Raw genomic sequence first — 13809 nt, 5'->3', positions numbered from 1 at the left:
TTCCCCCTCTCCTTTCCTCCCTCCTCTCATCCCCTTCCCCACCCACCCTCCCTGCCTTCCCTGCCTTCCTTCTCCCAGCCTCCCTCCCTTTCTCCAAACCTCTGCCCTTCCCTCCCTCCTTCTTTCCTTCTCTCTCTCCCTCCCTCCCTCCCTGCCGCTTTTGCAAGGCTGTAGTGAAGGAAGTGGAAGGGAATGTACTCTGGAAATGCGAACACTCGATGCAAGCGAGGTGCACAGTCAGTCTCCTCCATTGGGATTTGGCCACCTGGATGATGAAATGCCCCTCCCGCCGCAAGACGTCTCCTTAGATGACCTTGGTGTTCCCAATGCTAATTCCTCAGCCTTCTCTGCTTCTGGAAAGGTTCCATGTTTCCCAGAGCCTTGCCCTATCAACTCCCAGCTGTTCTCCCTCCCTGGACTGCTTTGGTGCTCTTAGGGTGCCGGGAGGACACCTTGAATCCCCCAGCACTTGCTCAAGGGAACAAGCTTCTTATGAGTCGTCCCTTCCTAGATGTCAGGGATGCCTGGGCTGAGAGAGGACTTCAAATCCAAGCCAGACCCTCCAGGCTCCCTTTACCGGGGACAGGAGGCCTCTAAGGATGACCCCCAAACCATAAGTTAAAAATGCATATACTGTCTCCGTCCATGGTGCCAGGATCTCTGGAGCCATGGCCTGCATCTCTGTAGGACAAGAGACAGGAGCCGAGGGCAGATCGTGAGGTCCTATCTAATTTGTCCCACAGTCAAGACGGGAGGCCCTGGTAGACATGAGGACCTGGGTTGGGTGGACAGTGACCTGTACTGTTCTGGTCCTCCTGTCCTGGCATCTGCCCAGAGCCTTGCTTTGGTCCATCCCTCACAAAGCCTTCCATCCAGCGCCCATGTTTACCCAATCCTTCTCTTATCTCCTTCACCCGCCAGCGTCTCACCACAGCCTCACAGCCACCGGTCGAGGGGGTGGGGGTGTCTTTCATTTTTATTCTAAGCCCGAGAACTGCTTTATTAGCACTTAAGAGAAAACATAGGGCAGGCAACAATCCTAGCAGCCACCAGGAACTAAGAGTTAGAGGAAAAAGCTGGGTCTTCTAAGTTAGACATAGCTATTGAGAAAGGGAAAAGCAGTTTCTGGAGAGATGGCTCAGTGGTTAAGGGCACTGGCTGCTCTTGCAGCCGACCTAAGCTTAGCTCCTAGAACCTACATAGTGACTCACAGCCTTCCATTACTCCAGGTCCAGGGGATCTAACTAACGCCTTCTTCTGACCTCTTTGGGCACCAGGCCCTCACACAGTGCACATACATGCAAACACAGATTTTTAAAAGCAGAGGACGAGGAAACACTCCGAACAAGGAAAGCAGGCTAGTGAGCGGAGGAGGAAACCCAAAAGCAGAATGTTTAAAATGTTTAAATTTCTTATTCATTTATTCGTTTATCTATTTATTTAGGCCAAGTCCCAACTGCAGTCCCCTGAACCCATGCACCCTTGTTTTGCCTCACCCATCTCTCTCTGGAGCCACCTGGTGCCTTTGCCAGCCTCTGTGATGGAAACCGGTGAGACCTTCTCAGCTGTCCCTGGCTGGGATGCTAGACAGGCGCTGGCCTGGCCCTTCTGGCTGGCTCTGAGGTTCCTCCCTCCCTCCCTCCCACCTTCCCACCCTCCCTTCCTCCCAATTTAGCCTTCTGCTGCACACTCATACCCAGCCTGCTGTTCTGGGACCAGGCCATCCTCCAACCCTGGCTGCTCTGTTTCACCTCCCCCTCCCTCTCTGGTGTCACCCAGCACTGGCTGGCTGGCTTCATGGCTGCCTACTCTGCAGACAAGTCCCCATGCATCACCTTGGGACAGGAGACAGAAAATCTCTTTACACCCGCAGGGGTGAATTAGCTGCCTTTGAAGCTCTGCTTGGCAGGGTGCGTGTAATCTCTGAATCAAAGCATGAGAGAGCGAGCAGGGGACTTCGCTTGTGGCAGAGCGCTCTGGCCCAGTGTATGTGAGTCTCTGAGTTCAATGCTCAGTACTGGAAGGAAAGGGTGGGGAGGGCTGGGCTGCAGAGCTTTTAAAAATATGTGTATTTCATTTTCATTCATGTATGTGTATATATGTATGTGTATATGTGTGTATATATATGCGTGTGAATATATGTATGTGTATATATGTATACATGTATATATGTACATGAATGTATGTGTGAATATATGTATGTGTATGTATGTATACATGTATATATGTACATGAATGTATGTGTGTATATGTATGTGTATATATGTATATGTGTATATATGTGTGTATGTCTACAAGTGTATGCATATGTGTGTTTTATATGTATATTTGTATATGTGTATGTATGTGTGTATGAGTATATATGTGTATATATGTGTAAGCATGTATGTGTATATATGTATATGTGTGTATGAGTATATATGTGTATATATGTACATATGTGTACATGCATGTGTATATATGTATACATATATGTATATATGTGTGTTTATATGCATATTTGTGTATGTATGTGCATATGTATATGTGTGTATGTTTTTATGCATATTTGTGTATTATGTATGTGTGTATGAGTATATATGTATATATGTACATATGTATACATGCACATGTGTATATGTATGTGCATATGTATATATGTATATTTGTATATGCATGTATGTGTGTGTATGTTTATATGCATATTACATATGTATATGTTAATATGCATATGTGTGTATTACGTATGTGTGTATGTGTGTATGTATATATGTGTATGTTCATATGCACATGTGTATTATGTATGTGTGTATATGTGTGTCTGTGCATTGAGTATAGGTGCTCATGGCGTCCAGAAGGTGGTGGCAGAGTTCCTGGAGCAGAAGTTACAGGCAGTTGTGAGCCACTTTAAGTGGGTTCTGGGAATGGAACTCAGGTCCTGGGTAAGAAGGCATGCTCCTAACCACTGAGCCACTGGGCCATGGGAGCCATGAGGATTCTCTATCCTTATATCTGAGGCTTCTCGAGAGTTCATGATATAGGCTTTTGACTAATAGGGTCTCTCCAGTTACTGAGCTGGAGCTCACTGATTAGCTAGACTGGCTGGCCACCAGTGAGCCGCAAGGATCCTCCTGAGACTGGAGGTTGTGGACTGACACACCCTGCCTAGGCTTTTATCTGAGAACTCAGACCCTCTTGCATGCAAGGCAGGCTTTCTACACACCGAGCCATTTATTTCCCTGGTATTATGGGAGCGTCTTTTATCCAGAGGGTGAGGTCATGCTAGGGTTCCCTGCACCTCATTGACATGGGCACCAGGCAGAGGCATTGCTCTGGAGATCTCTGATGCCACAGAAGGCATTGGGGCAGCAGGGTCTGGAGCCATGGGTCAGGCGGAGGATTAGAACCCTCAGAGAGCAGGCTGTTTTGTGTCTGTCTCTCTGTCTCTCACACTGACCAGTGACCCCAACTTTTCTTCCCCCTCAGCCTCCTACTCTGTATTGCCTGGCTCTTTAAAACCTTGATGCTGGGCCTCCATTATGGAAAGTGCTGTTTATGTCCAGGGCGCCTTGAAAAGGCAGCTAAAGTCTCCCTGGCTGCCGTCCTCTCCACTTGTTGCCCTGGCAACCGGAGGCAGGGAAAACAGGACCTGTCAAATGGAAAATGTCAGTTACAAGCAGATCTAGAGAGCGGGAAGCAGAGTGGGGAGGGGAGAGGAGAGAGAGCTAAGCTAAGTCTCTTGCCCACCCTGGCTGTGCCCTTGCCCCCAGGGAGGCTGCTTTGTGAAGGAGAGGGGCTGCTCCCCTAGTGGAAGGAAGGTGGGGAGAGGAGACACACCTACCTACGGAGATTGGAGGTAGCTGCTGTCGGTCACATTGTTTTAGAGGTGATCTGGGCTGCAGGTTAGGAAGGCTCAGGAGTACATTTGAGACGTCCGATTAGCTGAGGCTTTGCGGCTCAGGGTCTGGGCAGCAGTAGGGAAGGGGTGGGGAGACTAGATACCAAGTCTCCTGACTGGTCCCAGCTCCCTTGCACTCTGTGCCTGCCTGTCCCTTTCTCTGCTTTCTCTGTGTGATGGATCCACTGTCACAAAGAGGGGTCAGGTCACCCTCTAAAGTGGTGAGGAAGATGTTTCAGAGGAGCACTGACAGTAAAGCAGAATGGACATCCTCAGGACACAGGGAGGAGGAAACAAAGGAGGGTCGCTGTTGTGGAAGAGGGCGAAGCTATCAGTTCCGGAGGAAGTGAGATGCAGGTGCAGGGAGGGGGCCTCGCTGAGAGAAGGGTGGGCATGAGCGTGTGTGAGTGAGCATGTGTGTGTGTGTGTGTGTGTGTGTGTGTGTGTGTGTGTGAGAGAGAGAGAGAGAGAGAGAGAGAGAGAGAGAGAGAGAGAGAGAGAGAGGGAGATTGTGTACGTGTGTGCCTGGGTGTGTTGGGTTTTCTCTTTCCTCTCTTGTTATTTTCAGGAATTTCTCAAGCACCCCAGACTCCAGATACCATAAAGGGATAAATCAACCCCAGTGGACAAGGGAGAGCATGAGACTGAGAGAGGCCGCTGTCCACAGTCAATGACTCACACTGTGTGCTTGACGTACCATCCAGATGGAGATTATTTAAAACAGCATCCCCGTGTGCATGTGTGTGCATGCATGTGCATCTGTGTGTAGCTGTGTGGCTCCAAATGAGGGGGAGCCAGAGCTGCGTGCTGAGTGAAGAGGGGGAAGGGTTGCCACCAGACACCAGGCTGGGTTATTTTGAGGCCCCAGGTACAAAACAAGAAAGGCATCTGAAGGTGGGGATAGGAGAGGGTGAGCCTGCTTCAAGGACTTTATTTTTGAAAACTTGAGTACAATTTAGTTAATGTGTTGTGTATGTATGTATGTATGTATGTATGTATGTATGTATGTATGTATGTATGTGGTCACACAGGTGCCTGGGCATGTGTGGAGGTCAAAGGACAATTTGTGGGAGTCGATTTTCTCCTCCCACCACGTGGATCCCACAGATGAGACTCAGGGATGCCAGGTTTGCTGGCCCATTAAGGGTTTTCTAATCCCAGGATCTTCTGCGGCTGGGCTGCGAGGGCCTGAAAAGGTGACCTCCAGTTTCCTGCTTTTGCATGGTGTTGGGTGGGGGCTTGGCTGTCACCCATGAAGCTGCCTTGGTTACAGAGGCATCGGTTAGAGGAATCCACAGACTCTGCCCTTCTGGTATAAGGTGGATACAGAGCCCTCAAGTCCTGTCTGGGTCAAAGTTCAAGGGCATCTCTTACCTCCTGTTTCCAGAAGAATCTCAGAAGTGAATGTGTGGCTTGGTGGGCAGAACACTTGCTTCGCCCCACGAAGCCCTGGGTTTGTTCCCTGGCACCGTGTGAACTGGGTGTGGCAGCAGCAGCCTGTGACCCTAGCACTCAGAGGAGGTTGAAACAGGAGGATCCTCAGTCAGGGGTCATCCTCAGCTACATAGGGGGTTGAGGATAGCCTGGGATACATGAGACCCTACATTAAAAAAAAAAACAAAAAACAAAATGAAATGAAAAAAGGCAGGGACTGGAGAGTTAGTGGTCTTGTAGAGGACCAGGTTTGATTCCCAGCATCCATGACTCACACCATCTGTAATTAGTTCTAGGAGATCCAATAGCCTTTTCTAGTCTGGGAAAGCACCGGGCACACACAGGGTGGGTACATAAACACACGTGCACGTAAAACAGCCATATACAGGGTTGGGGATTTAGCTCAGTGGTAGAGCGCTTGCCTAGGAAGCGCAAGGCCCTGGGTTCGGTCCCCAGCTCCGAAAAAAAAGAACCAAAAAAAAAAAAAATCAAAAAACAAAAAAAACAGCCATATACATGAAATAATAAGGAGAAGGCAGCTTAACACACACTGTAGCTTTGGCCAAAGCATCCTTGCATGGATGGGAGGTTTATGGTTGCAGTGGCTTTGGGAATATGCAAGAACTGGCAGAACGCAGTTCCCTTTCCTGGGCTCTGGTTACCCACTATGACCATCTCTGGGGCTTTCTCCAGCCGAAGGGATCCTTCCAGGATCCCCAGCACATTGCCTGTCTAGAACTGAAGGAGAGGGTGGCCTAGGGGGGCTCTGTCTGAGGGAGCCTGGTCCTCAGGGTCTCAACAAGGATGCCCGGTTATAGCCCCTCCCCCGGCATCGCCCTCCCCCCACATTGCCCCTCCTCCCGAGCTCACTCACAGACCATATGGACCCACTTGTCAGGCTGGGACACCCACAGATGATGACACGCTTTATCTTGATTGACAGTTACCGTCCCCTAGACATTCAGGAACAGCCTGGCTATGGTTATGTCTTGTTCAGTAAAACGAGGGGATAAAACAAGGGAGTCATTACTTTATGGGCATGGTCTCCGGCAGTTGTCTGCGGAGGGACAGAGGGACGCTTCGTTCCCACAGCTCCCACGGTTTACTATTTTATTAAGAGTTAACCCTCGATTATCCGCGTGTGAGCCTGAGAGATGATCTTATTCCCACAGCTGTTTGATATTATTATTATTTTATTAGTAGCAGTTTGGCTTCCCCACACCGGGGCTCCACAGAGGGCCTGAAATGGAGTCCGACTGCTCACGTGGGTCTTCGCTGGCCTTTCCGAATTATGGCGGTAAACATTTATAATCCCAGGGTTGATTCTTCCTTCTAGGGCAGGGTGGGAGCCGTGCTTTTTAATTGTGCTAAAACATGCGTGACGTAGAATTTTCTGATTTTTGTTAATTTTCAGTGTGTGTGCAAGAGAGAGAGGGGAGAGGGAGGAGGAGAGGGAGAGAGGGAGAGGGAGAGGGAGAAGGAGAGAGGGAGCTGACATGTTTTGGGAGTCGTTTCTCTCCTCCACCTGGGGTTTGAACTCATGTCCACAGGCTTGGCAGCAAGCTCCTTTACCTGTTGAGCCCTCTCTTCAGCTCCCTCCTTTTCTTTTTCTTTTTTTTTTTTTTTTTTGTTCTTTTTTTCGGAGCTGGGGACCGAACCCAGGGCCTTGCGCTTCCTAGGTAAGCGCTCTACCACTGAGCCAAATCCCCAACCCCAGCTCCCTCCTTTTCTGTTCGGTTTGCACAGCTGCTGTGTTCCACATTCCCACCTGCAGTGCTCTCGGACCCTCTTCCCCAGTCTTTACCAGTCCCTGTCAGTCTCCATTCTCTCCCAGAAGACCGTGTGTGGCAAGAGCGCCATTTTCTATGTTGACCTTTAACCCTTTACCTTTTATTAGTTGTATTTCTGTTTGTTGTTTGTTTTTATTTTTGGAAACAAGGTCTCATTCAGCCCAGGCTAGCCTCATGTAGCTGAGGATGGCTTTGAACTTCCGATTCTCTTGCCTTACCTCTAGGATTACAAACATGCACCATGCACCACCACGGGCATTGAGATTTTTGCCTAGTTTTTGATCCAGGGTGCTGCCAAGAGGATGCTGCCAATCATGTGGCACTGGACTGAGACAGGAATAAGGGTTGGCTAACAGAAAGACCTCTATCTATGTGTGTGTGTGTGTGTGTATGTGTGTGTGTATGTGTGTGTATGTCTGTGTGTGTATGTGTATGTGTATGTATATGTATATGGTGTATATGTATCTATGTATATATATCACCCCTCTGTCCTTTGAAACGGAGAGCTTTGTGGGGAGCTCCCAGGGGCAGGATTGCTTGGCAGAGACACAGGACAACAGTGATTTAGAAAGTCTCTGGGGCACAGGGGATGCGTTGGAGCTCGAAGCCCCATCTACTGTCAGCCATAGGCCTTTGCAGAGAATCCTTATTGAGCTTTGCTATGCAAAATGCATTTCTTCCGAGGCTGAATTGCAGACAAACAGGCATCTCCTCCGGGCGTCCCCGTTTGGATGGGGGAGTAGGGAGGATTGTGGGCGCAGCAATGCTGGTCTGGAAGCGAAAAATAGCTTTAGATTATCTACAAAGTGCTTCTCCCACCGTGGATAATGGAGAGGTAGACAGGCCTATTTAGAGCCACCCTCTCCGGGACAATCCTGGGAAGGGGAGGAGGAAGGAGGGGTAGAGATGGGAGTGGCATGTCACTGAGCCAGACTTGGACAGAGGAGGGGCTCAGTGGGGTCCTTAGCACCTGCTTCTACACACGGAGGCTGGAAGGGGCCCCCATCAGTGTCACACTCCCCCCTCCTTGGTCCCCAGAAGGCCCCAGGACTCAGATCACCATTGGCCAAGACAGCGTTCATCTGGCCAAGCATCCAAGTCCAAGTGTAGCCAACAATGCCCTTCTTTCGACCCCATTTTCAGTGCTGGTCGTTCTGTGAGGAGGGAGCTAAAAAAGAAGCTGCAGAGGTGACAGGAAAAGGCACTGGGGGCTCGAGGGGTTGATCAAGGGCACAGAGGGTCTTCAGCTCCAAAGCTCAAATTCTTCCTCTATCAGCCAGCATCTCCCAACGGAGACCCACACTCCGCACTCCCACCCACCAACTCCACAGGAGGGGAAGGGCCTTGAGCCTTCGAATCAAGCCTGGGATGGCCTCATCCTTTGTGAGGTGGATAAACTGGATGTCCGAATCGGTCCTCCTCCACAGACGCCAGGGTCCACGTCCCCTACCCTGGTCCCGAGTCAGAACTGGCTAGGATTTTCCCCACTGGTTGGTCATGCTCTCTCAGTCTCTCTAAGGAAGAGTGTTCACGGGCAGGTATTGTGCTGGAGACTAGAAACTGCAGGAAGGGAAGGGCAGGGGGCAGAGCTGGTCAGAGCTGGTCAGAGCTGGAGGGGATGAGTCATGCTGGCAGCAGGCACAAGTGCATGGAAAGTACCTGGAATTGTGCCTGTTTATGATGCTCCTTCCCAGAGGCTGCCTCCTCCCCTCCCTCTCCCCCTTCATCCCCCTCCCCCTCCTCTCCCTTCTCCCTCCTCCCCCTCCTCCTCTTCATCCTCCTCCTATTCTTCTACCCTCCTCCCTCTCCCCCTCCTCTTCCCCACTTCTTTCTTTTTGAGGCAGGGTCTCTAACCTAAAATTTACTATGTAACCAAAGACGACTTAGAACTTCTGATCCTTCTACTTGTACCTCCTGGGATTCCAGGGTTCTGGGATTACAGGGATGAGCTACCAGGATGCTGGGAATGAAGCCCAGGGCCTCATGCATAGTAGGCCAGCACTTTGGCTCCCCCAGCTTGCTGAGGACAGGTTGTGTTATCATGAGCTAAGACCCAAGGAATGAAGGATGCAGGCTCCCTGGGTCCCCTCTGGGTCTTCTGAGATGTCCAAGGCCACACGAGGCCCTGGTGTCTCCAGGTTGGGGGAGGGGGGGGGCAGTGTTCTCTTGCTGGTTTGCACATCGGGGGTTGAATTAGTCTTCCCTCTTTTCCCAAGCTACTCACAAACCCTCTTCACAGCTGCCACCCACTCCGTCATAGGCACCCATCAAGGAGCCAGCCAAGCCCATAAATTATTGTACAAACCACTCCAAACAATAACCACAGTTTTACTTACTGAACCATTAAATATATGTACTTAAATTAGACCTAAGCAGATACTTCGTGGGGATGTCTTGGGGCCAGGCAAACAATGAGTCTTGGGGGGGGGACACATGTCACCTTGTGTTTGCCCACCTCTCCCATGAAATTAATGAGGTGCCTCCATTTAATCATTATTATCACTCCGGCTTTATTTAGCCAGTTAGCTGGGGCTGACCCGCCTTCTCAGTCAGTGGTGGCTTCCCTTTGCTGCCCTGACAGCCAGCTAGAGGTCAGCAGAAGTCGGATGCTGAAGGTCTTCGCTGGTCCAGAGATGCGTTTGTCTCTTAGACAGAAGGTCTGTGTCCGGGATCCACAGAGACCCAGCTGTGGCTATTAGAGCTGTCCCTTGGAGGACACGGCGCTGGGTCTTCCCCAATCCCCCTGTCTGATGTGACAGTGGACTCATCCACTTAAATCTTACACACAGCTCAGGCCTACGCCTCTTTCTTGCTCCTTCAGTGTCTTCCTAGTTCAGGTCCCCAACGGTCCCTTCGGTGTTAGCTGTTTTGCACCCTGTCTCCCTGTCTGCCAGATCAACTTCTAGAGAAGCTAATCCTGGCGCGTTCCCCACTCAGAGCCCTTCTGAAGCTCCCACTGCTTGCTGAAGAACAGTCACAGCCGGGTGTGGTGGCCAAGGTGCCTCCTGCCTTCCTTAATCCCATCTCTCCAGCCTGTCTAGACCTTTCCCAAGCACCAGCCCAGCGAGCCCCTCAACCCTCCACACCTCGTCAGAGCCACACAGGTCTGGAATGCCCTCCCCCTGTTCTGTGAGCTCCGTTTTGGCTGCCCTTTAGCACAGTGGTGCCCACCTCTTCCAAGGGCGTGGCGTCGGCCCAGTTCCTGCCTCCGTCTGAAAACGCCTTCCTAAGCCGCCATACTGGGCACAGTGCCTGAAGACAGCCCAGGCTGCCTCTTACCCCTCGCTGAAGTGGGCAGTGTGCCCATGTGTCAAAGCTACCCAGCACAGAGCCTGCCAAGCAGGAACAGACAGAGACATTCAGACAGACATTCAGTGCCTGGGAGTGGCAGCGACCGACCGGAGGCACTGGTCCTCAACCCTCTGCATCTATCCCAGCCTGGACTCCCTCTGGCTCTCCGAGTGTTTGTGAGACAGAGCCAAGCTGGGCTGGGTTGGAGAAATCTATTCTGTGGCCAGAGTGGAACCAATGCTCCCACGCGTGTGTGGACAGTGGTGGACACTCAGTTTCTGTTGCACATGGCCCAGAGGTCACCCAGTATGCACCAAGAGACTCCTGGGATCCACAGTAGCCTCTCTTTGGTGGCAATTTGAAGGTGTAGCCTGGGACAAATCTGTGTATCCAAGTGCTGGAGAGGGAGGGGAGAGGGAGAGAGGAGGAGGGGTGGGGAGGAAGAAGAAGGGGAGGGGAGGGGAGGGGAGCACCCCAGTCTCAGTGGGCACTGCTGTCTATTTGTAGTGGGGAGTGCCCACTGTCTGCTCCCTGCTGAGGTCGCTAATAATCTTCAGAAAGGTGATGTGGAGACGCCCTTGCTGCCTCTGTCCGTTTGTCTGACTGTCCATATGTCTGTGACCAAGAACATGAAAAGTGTCAAGAAGTACAATGGAGATGCAGTGTGTGTGTCACAACCTGTCCTTGTCCAAGTGTCAGGCCTGGGAAACATCAGCAGCCACCCAAGGTTGCTAGCATACCAGAGCTTCGGTGAGCCATGGCCTCATCCCCATGAGGTTGGGAGCACTCTGCCTACTGGGGCACGAGTGGGCTTTTTCCGTGCTCCCGTGCAGCTCCTCCCACACAGGGCAGGTATCTGCATGGGGTGCAGCCTGGCCTGTAGAACCGGAAGTAAGTACCGTGTTAGCTGCCCATCTCCCAGCCGCCAGATGGGATAAAAGAAACGGATGAGGTTAAGTTTAATCCCACTTTAAATTTTACTCAATAGATCCGAAGCACCAGTGTATTTTATTTCATTTATTTGTGCCTATGAGTGTTTTGCCTGCACATATGTCTGTGCGCGCCACTCGTGCACAGTGACTGCAAAGTCCAGAAGAGGGCATCTGATCTGCTGGAACTGCAGTTACAGATCATTGTGAATCTCCATGTGGGTGTCGGAAACAAACCCCTGGTCTTCTGGACGTGCTCTTAACTGCTGAGCCATCTCTCCAGTCCCCAGCACATCACTCTTTTGTCAGGCAGGTAGCATGAGAGTTTCCAGTCAGATGATTTTTCTGGTTTGCTTTTGAAATTGGTGTGTACAGGAAGATGAGTTTTGACCCCCCTTCTCCCCGGCCCCCATCTCGAGGCCTCAGGAGTTCTGACTGGCACGCTACCTCTTCTCTAGGGCTGGGCAGGTGTAGACTGGGTGACATCGGGCAGCGCCCTGGTGGGTGCTCAGATTGTGAACTCGATAGCTTGACATTCTTTCAATTAAGCTCGGGGAGGCAGGTAAACTGCGAGGCAGGAACAGGCCAGCCCAGTGCCAGCCAACTCCTCTGAAAAGCAACTACGGGGTGACCAGGTGAGGCACTGGCCGGTCTCTGTGTCACAGATGCAGTTGGTCAATGCTAAATTATGCAGGCTCAGCACAGGCATCGGGGACATATTATTCATCAGTGCTGGGGACACGAAGAAACCTTAGAATGAGGAGCCTCTGGCCAAGGACGCTGAGAAGGCAGCTCCTCACCTGAACTCCTGGGAAGACAGACTAGGACTCTAGGATGCTGGCATACCAGGATTCAGGGATACAGCCATACAAGAATGCGGGGTGCAGGGATACTGAGATGCTGGGATACCAGAGCACAAGGGCTCTGGGGATAGAGGGGCCTCAGATGCAGGGATGCTGGGATGTAGGGATGCTGTGATCGAGAGGGATGGGGATGCTGGATTCAGGGATGCCAGGATGTCAGGATATGTGGGTGCTGCTATGCTAGAATTCTGGGGATGTTGGGCTGTAGAGTCATCAAGATGCTGGAATTTGGGGGTTGCCAGGATGACAGGAGACCATGGGATTGTAACAGCACGGTGAGACTTGAGCCACAGAAGCAGGCACTCACATTCATGGTGATTCATGGCTGGTCCCCTGGTGTGAAAACCATCCTAATGGTGGTGATTTTGTCACGGACAGCGTTCCACATATTGTAAAGGTCATACATGATAAGACCATCACCCAACATCGCCTGGGCAAACACGCTTAACCTTGTAGCACACGTTCCTGGGCAGATCCGTGTGCGCCCCCCTCATTTCAGAGGCCCTGGTGGCAAGGATTCTCTGCCAATAGAAATGAAAGTCAGCAGTGATGGCGCCATGCTGGGGTTCCAGACAATGCACTGAATCGGCTGCCGGCCTCATGCTGTGCCAGGGGCAGAGGGCGTGAGGTGGGCGCCACAGCCTGCACAGAGCTGCTGTGCAAGAGACTTCTGTGAATGTTGGTGGGGGCTGGCCAGCTTTGATTCCCTTCACAAAGCTGCAGAGGGGCCTCCCCCATCAGGATGAGCCTAAGGGAAGGAGAGACCTATCTCCTGGATGTGGCTGCCTGGGCTAGACCTAGGTCTGTGTACACTATGGCCTTCAAGAGAACTTAGAGGCACCATCTGCTTGCCTGGTGCTGGGTGTGACCTTGGAAATCCCCAAGACCAATGGCTGGATAACTGTTAGAGCAGGTTATGGAATGCGTTGGAGTCTGCAGGAGACATCTGCAAAACAGGTCAGCCCTCAGTCTTGGCAATTCGCTGTTTCTTCTGCTGCCCCTGGGTCACTGGAGAAAGGCCTGTGGTCATCGATGCCTGGGGGCAGATACATGGGCCTTCCCCTGCAGTACGTGCCCCTGGGCTGTGGGAGTGGGCAGAATAGCATCTCACCCACTCCTCTGCTCCCACTGTTCTCTACCACATACACACACACACACACACAAACACACACACACCCCACCCATACACATATTCACACACCACATACACATATCACATGTACACATAGCACACGCCCACCCACATATATACATTCACACACACACACACACACACACACACACACACACACACACACACACTCCATTGGTGCCAGGCCCTTCACCTTGCCTCCCAGCATATGAGTTTCTAATTATTCATGTCATGACCATTGTCCAAAGCCCCATCAAATGACACATTCATGTTTTCAATCCCAACAAAGAACTCTGACCTCCGGACCCACAGGGAAAAACCCTGCTTGCTCTTATAATTGTCAATAGCATAAAGGACGTGCGGCGGCCAGGTGTGGTACTTGACATCTGCAATCCAAGAATTCAGCAAGACGACTGTGAGTAGGAGGCCACATAAGGAGATACAGACAGACAGACAGAAACAGGGACCACAAAATTACAAATAAGTATAAAAT

General features: G+C 51.2%; 1 long non-coding RNA gene across 1 annotated transcript in view; it reads left to right on the top strand.

Annotated features, from left to right (window-relative positions):
- Positions 1-1400: 1400 nt before the first annotated feature.
- Positions 1401-13809, top strand: part of LOC120095218 (uncharacterized) — a 34968-nt gene continuing 22559 nt past the window's right edge. Inside the window, exon 1 of the long non-coding RNA XR_005490561.2 lies at positions 1401-1986. This is a non-coding gene — a long non-coding RNA (uncharacterized LOC120095218). The remainder of the gene's footprint in view (positions 1987-13809) is intronic.

The sequence above is a fragment of the Rattus norvegicus genome, chromosome 10, assembly GCF_036323735.1.
Source record: "Rattus norvegicus strain BN/NHsdMcwi chromosome 10, GRCr8, whole genome shotgun sequence".
NCBI classification, from domain to species: Eukaryota; Metazoa; Chordata; class Mammalia; order Rodentia; family Muridae; genus Rattus; species Rattus norvegicus.
This window is presented reverse-complemented; position numbering and strand designations above follow the sequence as displayed.